An 8,150-nucleotide genomic window follows, 5' to 3' on the forward strand; every position below is an offset into this window, starting at 1 on the left:
GCAGCGAACCACTCTGTAAAATTAAAAATCAGATTTACTGGTTCTCCATGCAACTCCTCTCTCTCTCTCTCTCCTGCAACCTGAGGCTTTTAAAGATGGCAAAACGTTTCTCCATTAGCCAAGATTCAATTTCACGAGTGCGCTGTTCCTGACTCTGCAGCACAGCCAGTGATTCATGTTCTCTTCAACTCGGGCCACTTCACATCCGCCGACTCCTTGAGCACAAACTGTTAGATGCGTTTATGGCGTACCATCCAGAGTTCATCTTCGAGGAGTTATTTCTTTTGAGAGGTGTTTATTTCCATGCAAGCTTAATGTTTGTGTTTTTCTCTGATGGAGATAGCAGTTCAAGTCTGTGTTTCATAACCATCCAGAGGCTTAGAATGGTCGCTGTGCTTCTGTGCATCATCCAATCTCATTTTAATTGGCCATTGAGTGAAAGGTCCCTAATGTTGACTCTTGTTTAGCTAACAAAAATAATAATCATATAAAGCGGTAAGAAGTCACAAGTGCATAAGGTACCAGGGGTTCTTGAGAGCAACTGTTTCAGGTTCTGGATGTTAAAGTCCTTCACGCAAAGGGAAGCAATGTGCTATTAAATTTGCACACCACAGAGAGAAGTACTCGACTTCTTTGCCCAGCTTATGGAGTTGCCTTACCACGCTTGGAGGCTATGTACTTTTCCACACAGCAAGACGATTCCTACCACCATGTTCTATTTAATTTGTGACTCAGAAAAGTGTAACTAGCTGTTCTGACATTTTTTGTGTGTCTTTACCAATATGGGAAAAACACCTTTTAAAAGCCCTGCTTGATTTCATGGACCATTCACTCAACTCAAACTGACTGATGGGTGACTTACTTGAGCATGTACCCAATCCAAACCCTGCTGTCATTAAATGAAAACTGAACTCTAACCCAATTGCAACCAGAAGAATATCCCATGCTAGCTCTGTATGTTCCCAGATCTCCCTCAAATGGAACCTTCTTAAAGCAAATCCTGTTCCCACCGGAGCCAGAGCATTATCTAGCATTACCACCATTATACGGGCAATTTAATGCTCATGGACATCGTTATAACAACAGTGTCGAGAATGCACCTCTCTTATAGGCCACTCTCATGACCTGTGATCTTTACACATGTTTGTGTTTATCTGAAGCCATTTTTTTTTTTTTTTTTTAGCCAGCTTTCGTACCTGTAACTGAAAAACCTTTTGGGTGAACTTCTGAAATGCATATGACCTCCAAAACCCAATTATTTGCATGTTTCTCGTGTTGACATCTGCCGTGATGACGCTCGCGTGACAATGTCCTGCGATTAAGGACGAATTTGAAAGTGAAAACATCACAACTCCACTGATCTACTGACATGGTGACGGTCGGATGTCAGAGCAGATTTGCAGTTGCTGACATGAGGGACTCACACTGCAGTCAGTGGGGTGAGGGGCGATCCAGATCCGTACGACCTTTGTCTGACCTCTGGGGAGCTGGCTGGCCAGCCCGTGGCCTTGGACGCGGCCCCTCTTCATCATGCCAAAGACACAGTGGCGCTGATTGGACGGAGCGTTGTCTCCGAGTCAAGCCAGATGTCAGCGTTTCTCTCTCCATGCCCAGAGAGGAAGGGACGTGAGGGAGGAAGCAGGAGGGGGGATAGGGGGTGGGGATGGGGGGGCAGGGGGGTTATAGCTCCGCTTGGCCCTTGAGCACTTTCCCATTCCAAATCAATACGTCTTGTTTTGTACCGCACTTCAAGTTTAACAAATCATTTAAGCATCCGAGGAGCAGAGTTCGGATACGGCCCCTTATACAATTCATGTGCCGGGATGCATTGTGGGTATGAAGATGAATTGCATATGCACACCTTGAGTCCTGTAAAGGCAGATGCATTCTGCACACGTTTCACAGGGGAGGGCGGGGCAGGAAGAGAGAGAGAGAGAGAGAGAGAGAGAGAGAGAGAGAGAGGCAAGGCTATGGATTTCACTGAGCAAGTCACACAGTAGAAGTGATCAATTGGTGGGGGGGCGGTATTCACTTTAGGGAGATGCACGTCCTCTCTCAGCATCATCTGAGCAGAGATTGATCGCAGCCATTTATCTCAACAGGGCAGACTTTTCCCCGTGGGCATCGTATTAAGCATCCCTTTCTCTCCGGGCAGGTTTGATTTTGGCTGGTTGCCATGGAGGCTAATGACGCACCACCTGACAAGGGTTTACAGTGATTACTGCTGACTCTTAATCATGAAATGATGTGTGCTGTGGTAAGGAGATGTTTCGGCCATATACTACTCCATCAAATTCTCGTCCCTGCATTCCTTTCACACTGTTTTCACGATTAGGCGAAACGGTGAATGAGAAAAATGTATTCACCCATTAGTTTAGAGGGAGTCAGGGGGGTTAAAATACCTGTGGTTATGGCGACCCCTCCACGCATGGTTCTCTTGTTTAGCTCAACTGGAAAATAAATCATTTTCATATGACTTTACTTATTTCAAATGCGCTGGGGGCCAAGTTTATTTTTTGAAGAGCTGGAGATTTAGTGAAAATTGGTGCCGGTGTAATTGGCCCAACATGAGAACAAAGAGGAGCACGCAAAGGCCTGTGGTTAAAGGGGCTCAGAGAAAGTGACTAGTTAACAGAGAAGAGCTTTACCACATGCATCTCAGCCAATCAAGTTTCAGCAAAAATGTGATTAGCCTTTAGGAATACTAACACTGAGTGAGTCGGTGTCACATGTTGTTTTTGAGGCAGTGACACTATCTCACCCATGTCACAAAGGAAATGATGAAATATTTTAATGATTTCTTAAAATATTGCCACTGGGGTTCAATATAACAGCACCCAAGGATAAGCATGTTCTAACCAAAACTAAAATATTTAATACATCATCGAATTTGCATGTGCAGTGTGTATGCAAAATAATTGGCCAATAGGGATTCCTGATTTGTTAATACAGTACATTTAGACCTTCTAGGGTGAAATTACAGTCACATATATTACATGTATATAATACCTATAACATCATAAAAAAAAGTTTACTTACAGAATATACTGTGGCCCACACAATAGGTTAACACAAACTCTTTTTTTTTCTTTTTAGGCACTGGAGAGTGGAGCCAAGCTGTGCTGTTTCTGTTGATGTGTTGCTGCTCGTACCACAACACCATCAAAGCCCCTGCCAACACTGAAGATGCAAGGGACATCAGACCCCAGCGATAGGTTTGGAGGCATCAGAGCTCCACTCCAGACACGCCTGGGCTTGAGGCTGACTTAAAGGCTTCGGAGGCCCACACAAAGGACCGTCAGAAGTGGCATTTGCTGAACCTCGCTGTCACCTGAGGAGATGAAAAACTGTGGATAAATGTCATCTCCTTCCCAAAAGAAGAGAAAGGCTACATTTGTACTCCACCTAACCGCCCCTCCAATACACCATTACTGGGGACTCCTTCCTTGGAGGTCCTGAAATCTCTTAGTTAATGTCAGCGCCTACAGGTGTAATCTTTCGCCGGGCACACGGAGCGCGGGGTCAGCGTGACTCTGCTGTCCGCTTTCATCCATCAACGTCCGCCTCGCCGCCAGCGCACTGGCAGCGTCACCTCTGTCACCCTGCCATCATTTAATTAATTAGGCACAGTGAGGAGACCAGGCTCAAGAAGCCGCTGCTGCCCAAGTCTCCCCACTGACCCTCCGCCGGATCGTCACGCCTGCACACCAACAGCCTCTCCCACGTCTCTGTTTGATCTCAGAACTCCTCTCACCAATGCCAAATGAGACACCTTTTTTTTCCTATGTCTCATCTTTTTTTTACCCCCCCGTTTTCTTTTTGGTCAGAAGGCGGAAAGTATTTTAGAGTTCATGGCGCTCAATTCAGCAGCTCAAATTGAATCCTGCTAAAAATGTGCCGCTGCCCTGCCCATTCTGTGCATATTCTTTTCCACGCAGCTTCATAGCGCACAACGCTCCACTCTGTCAGGGACTCTGCCTGCAGTGACCCTGACAGTTTGAACACGATGATGAGTCTTGCAAGTGATTGCTTTAATTGGGCATGGTAATTATTGGCTGCTTTAGGCTGGATGAGTCAGTCAAGGCCGCCGCGCGGTAATGAACAGGATTACGGGAGAGGAGACAGGCTCGGCAGCTGACTAACCGGCTGATGTTTACCAGCTGATGACGGCGATGCAAGGTTCCACCGTGCCCCAGCTGGAGAACATCAGAGTGGCAGTTTTTCCGCAGCCCTGCCCTGTGGGACTCCATCTCTGCATCTGCGGTAAACATGCTTTGTTTGGGATGGGAAGAGGATAGGGTGGAGATGCATACACATGTGTCAAACACAATACATGAAAGAGGGTGGCTGTCAGCTCATCATCATCATCCGCCTCATCCTCCAGAGACACACCTGGCCACTCTGTCCCCTCTCCTGGCCAGATCGGTGAGGCAGAGGGGGGGCACAATGAGCAGATGAACCGGTGTGCAGAGACGGAGATAAAATACTCCGTCTGATTAGTCTTTTTTCCAGGAGCAGATAAGACACTCCCACGCCATGTTTGTTTATTTGTCTGTTCTCTCAGTTTAATTTGACTAAATGAGCAGCACAGGTACATTCTGCGAAAAGGAATTGGCAGCAGAATGATTGACGTGCTGCTTGTTTTTCTGCTGATATGAAAGGCAAATTGCTCTAATGGATTTTTTTTTTCATAAAGCACATCTCTCCCACTGTGCGTGTGTGCGCGCGTGTGTGTGTGTGTGTGTGTGTGTGTGTGTGTGTGTAGTAGCAGCATTGTCTTACAGTTGGAAACATCCTTTTTAATTAGCAGGTATTCAGGCCTGCACCTTATCAACAGGAGTGGAGGTATCAGCTTTGACTGTGAGTTCTCCTTGATTTAGGTCCTATTTAGACATGCAGGCATTAAAACATGTGTGGCCAACTATTGTTATTCATACAAGACATTACATAACAAGCTATTTGAATTTTAATACATTTAAAACTGTGAATCCTGATTAATCAGAGAGACAGAAAAAGAGAGTGAGTGAGAGAGAGACATCCCATGGAACTTGACAGAAACCAAGCTATGTTAAGCCAGACAAATGGTCTTGACAAATGACAGGCGATAGAAAAGGTCATCTTGACACGAGTGACTGAGGGCCATTGTACAGTCACACAAAAGCCATTTTCCTTCATTCAACAAGGCACATAATTGGCACTCTGAATTAGGAAACAGTTGAAGCCATTTGTGTTGCACAATAGCAGCATCCTAGCATTGGATAGGAACTGCCTTATGTGTGACATTCATGATTGCTAGGGCCTGACTGAGAGGGACTGGTAGCATGTTTTAGTTGATTAGTGCAGCGGGGCTGAGGTCTGACACCTCCCCCACCCTACAGCCCTCCACCTCCAGGAGAGGGTACTAGGATCAATGATAAGATCCGTTTCTGCTGGTGTTTTTCCAGCACGTCTGCCTAGGCCGGCAAACGCCGCCCTGTCTAGAGTATCGATGGCATGTCACTTTCTCCGCGCCCTTTACCTGCTGTGCAACTGTTTCTCAGAGACGCAGAAAAGAGGGGGAGTGAAAGAGAGAGAGAGAGAGAGAGAGAGAGTGAGAGAGTGATGAGGATCAATGGCCTCTCTTGGAGACTGGAGCCACACACAGGCGGTGGCTGAGGGGACGTGATGGCACATGGCGCTCGGGGTGATACCGCGTGACTCCTGTGCCTGCCCTCTGGCAGCCCACTGACATTCAAAGCAGGAATTACATATTGATCGGCTGGCCAGGCAAGCCCCAGCGCACACAGGGAATGATGGAGCGGCAAGACCAAAACCCCGCCGATCCCTCCGTGCGTCTTCATTTAGCCATGTCGAGGGTTCACCTAAAGAACTTAAGAATACTGCTGTCCTACTGTATACTGAGCCATCATTTCTCCATTCATGAAAACACATGATCTTGTGCACAGCCCTCTTCGCATTTTCCATTTCAATTACAATCTGACCCTGTACCAACTCACTGACATGAATTGTCCAATAAAAACATGGACATGGTTTACCATAATCACCTACCAGTACAGCTTCATGTATAACTGTAGACTTCCAGTGACACTCATTTCACTTAGTGAAATAATCTGCCCTACAGTGTTCAAAAACCCAAACTGAACATTTGGCTACATTATGCAAACAACCAGTGTAAAACAGTTTGGACTGATGATATTGGCACCGTCCGAACTCCAGCGCACCCACGGTGAGAGCCACTTCTATGGCGCCTCTGATACATCTGTGTTATATCTGAATGCTCCCTGTCAAGTGGGAACAACAAATACAATGTTTTAATTTTCCAGTTCACACACTGTGTGCCTGCAAACAAAGATTATTCATGACACCAGCATGCTTGGGTTACGGCGGGAGGTGATAGGCAACTGGTATGACCTCATTACAGCAACCTGCTGACTTTTGCACTCTCAGAGGAGAAAGATCACACCGCATCTTAGCCGCGATCATTTGTGCCGCTCTTTGTGTTCATTCGATATGAAAGGCTGTTAATTATTTGGCGAGTGCCACGCGTAATTGCCATGGGATAATTACAAACATGACCTTTATGGGCATTTGAAAAATCATAGCTGTATAATGTTATGACTTTCTGCTTCCCTTAACACAGAATGGTTCTGCCAGGAGAGCAGGCTGTTAAAGTCAGCCCGGGCGAGTACGATCAGGATTAATAGAGCCAACATTAATTAAATTTGCCTGTAAATAAATGGGGCATCTTACCCCCCAGCATCTGCCTGTGGCTGTCTTGCAATTCATCTCGGCGCGCTGTGTGTCCCATGCTTAATGCCGTATCCCTCAACAGTTACGTCACCTGAGAGACCAGATTTATTTTTGTGACTGCTGCTCACTGTTGCCAAGGGTACTCAATATCTGCAGGTCGATTATCTCAACGTTTCCAACAGTCATTTTGATCACAACTGAGGTGGCCTAGAAAGATGTCCTACATAGATGCTGGATGAACTCAGGAGGAAAAACAAAAATGCCAAAATAGCTCCAATAAATGTCATCAAATGTCGGAAGTGCCCTTACCGATAATGGATGTTACTTCTACTAACAAAGACAAAAAAAATACTTTTGGCTTGCTTGACGTTTCCTATTTGGTCGCTACTCAACATCTTTGCATGATACTGTTTTCATCTGACACCAGCTCTCATCCTTTGTCCCCACCCCTCCTTTTCTCTGCACCAATGGCAGTGCCGGGAAACTATGAGGGGAGGCTGACATAATCTCAACAGAGTAGCCAAGGTAATGATGTGCAAAGTCCTTTGTCTCAGGCCTGCACATGCTCAGTCCCACCTCTATCTACTGCTGACAGTCATTGTAGCTTTCAAAAGAAAAAGAAATAGCATCTTCTATTTGTGTTGTTTTATAATACATAGTACAGGGGCATGTGTGGGTGGGTTTGTCTATAGGTGTGTGCGCTCTATACCTTTTTTCCAATAACTTCCAGACCCCACTGTGACTTTGAGGTAAATATCTCCTGTCTGAGCTGGATGGACTTGTTCTCATCCATCAGAACAAAAAGACTTCCCTCCCCTAACCCATATGAAGGGATATGGAAGAACTTTGATTGATAAAAGAAGTAAACAAAGACAGCAAAACCGATATTGGTTTCATTTTTAACGCGTCCGGTGTAGCCGGTTCAATAAAATATCCGCTTGGTGAACGTTCTATTTCCGCACGGCAGAATTTCCGCGTCTGGTGTAGCCGTAGCGTCAGTTAGGGTTACAGGGTCATTTTCCAGGTTGATGTAACGTATGGCGCAGGAGGGGGGCCTCGCATCCCCAAGGCTATTTCTCGGAATGCCACTCCACCGGGTATTGAGTATGGCCAGGATGATTGGCAAAAGAGGGACACGCGAGCTCTCTTTGTCCTCAAAGGGCTGACACTTTCCACATTAGCAGCGTCCGATCCGGAAACAACAGGGGGCCGAGATAAATCTATATCTAATCACACATTCCCAGGGACTGCTGAGAGAGAGAGTGAGGCACAGAAAGAGAGTGAGAGGTTTTCGCCTCACCAGGCATGCCATTAATCTTAGGGCATTATTGGAGTGAGGTTATGTTACCTGTGAGGGGCATAAAAGCCATAATTCTGCACTCCAACACAGCAAGTTGGCA

Source organism: Sprattus sprattus (genome assembly GCF_963457725.1).
Source record: "Sprattus sprattus genome assembly, chromosome: 8".
NCBI classification, from domain to species: Eukaryota; Metazoa; Chordata; class Actinopteri; order Clupeiformes; family Clupeidae; genus Sprattus; species Sprattus sprattus.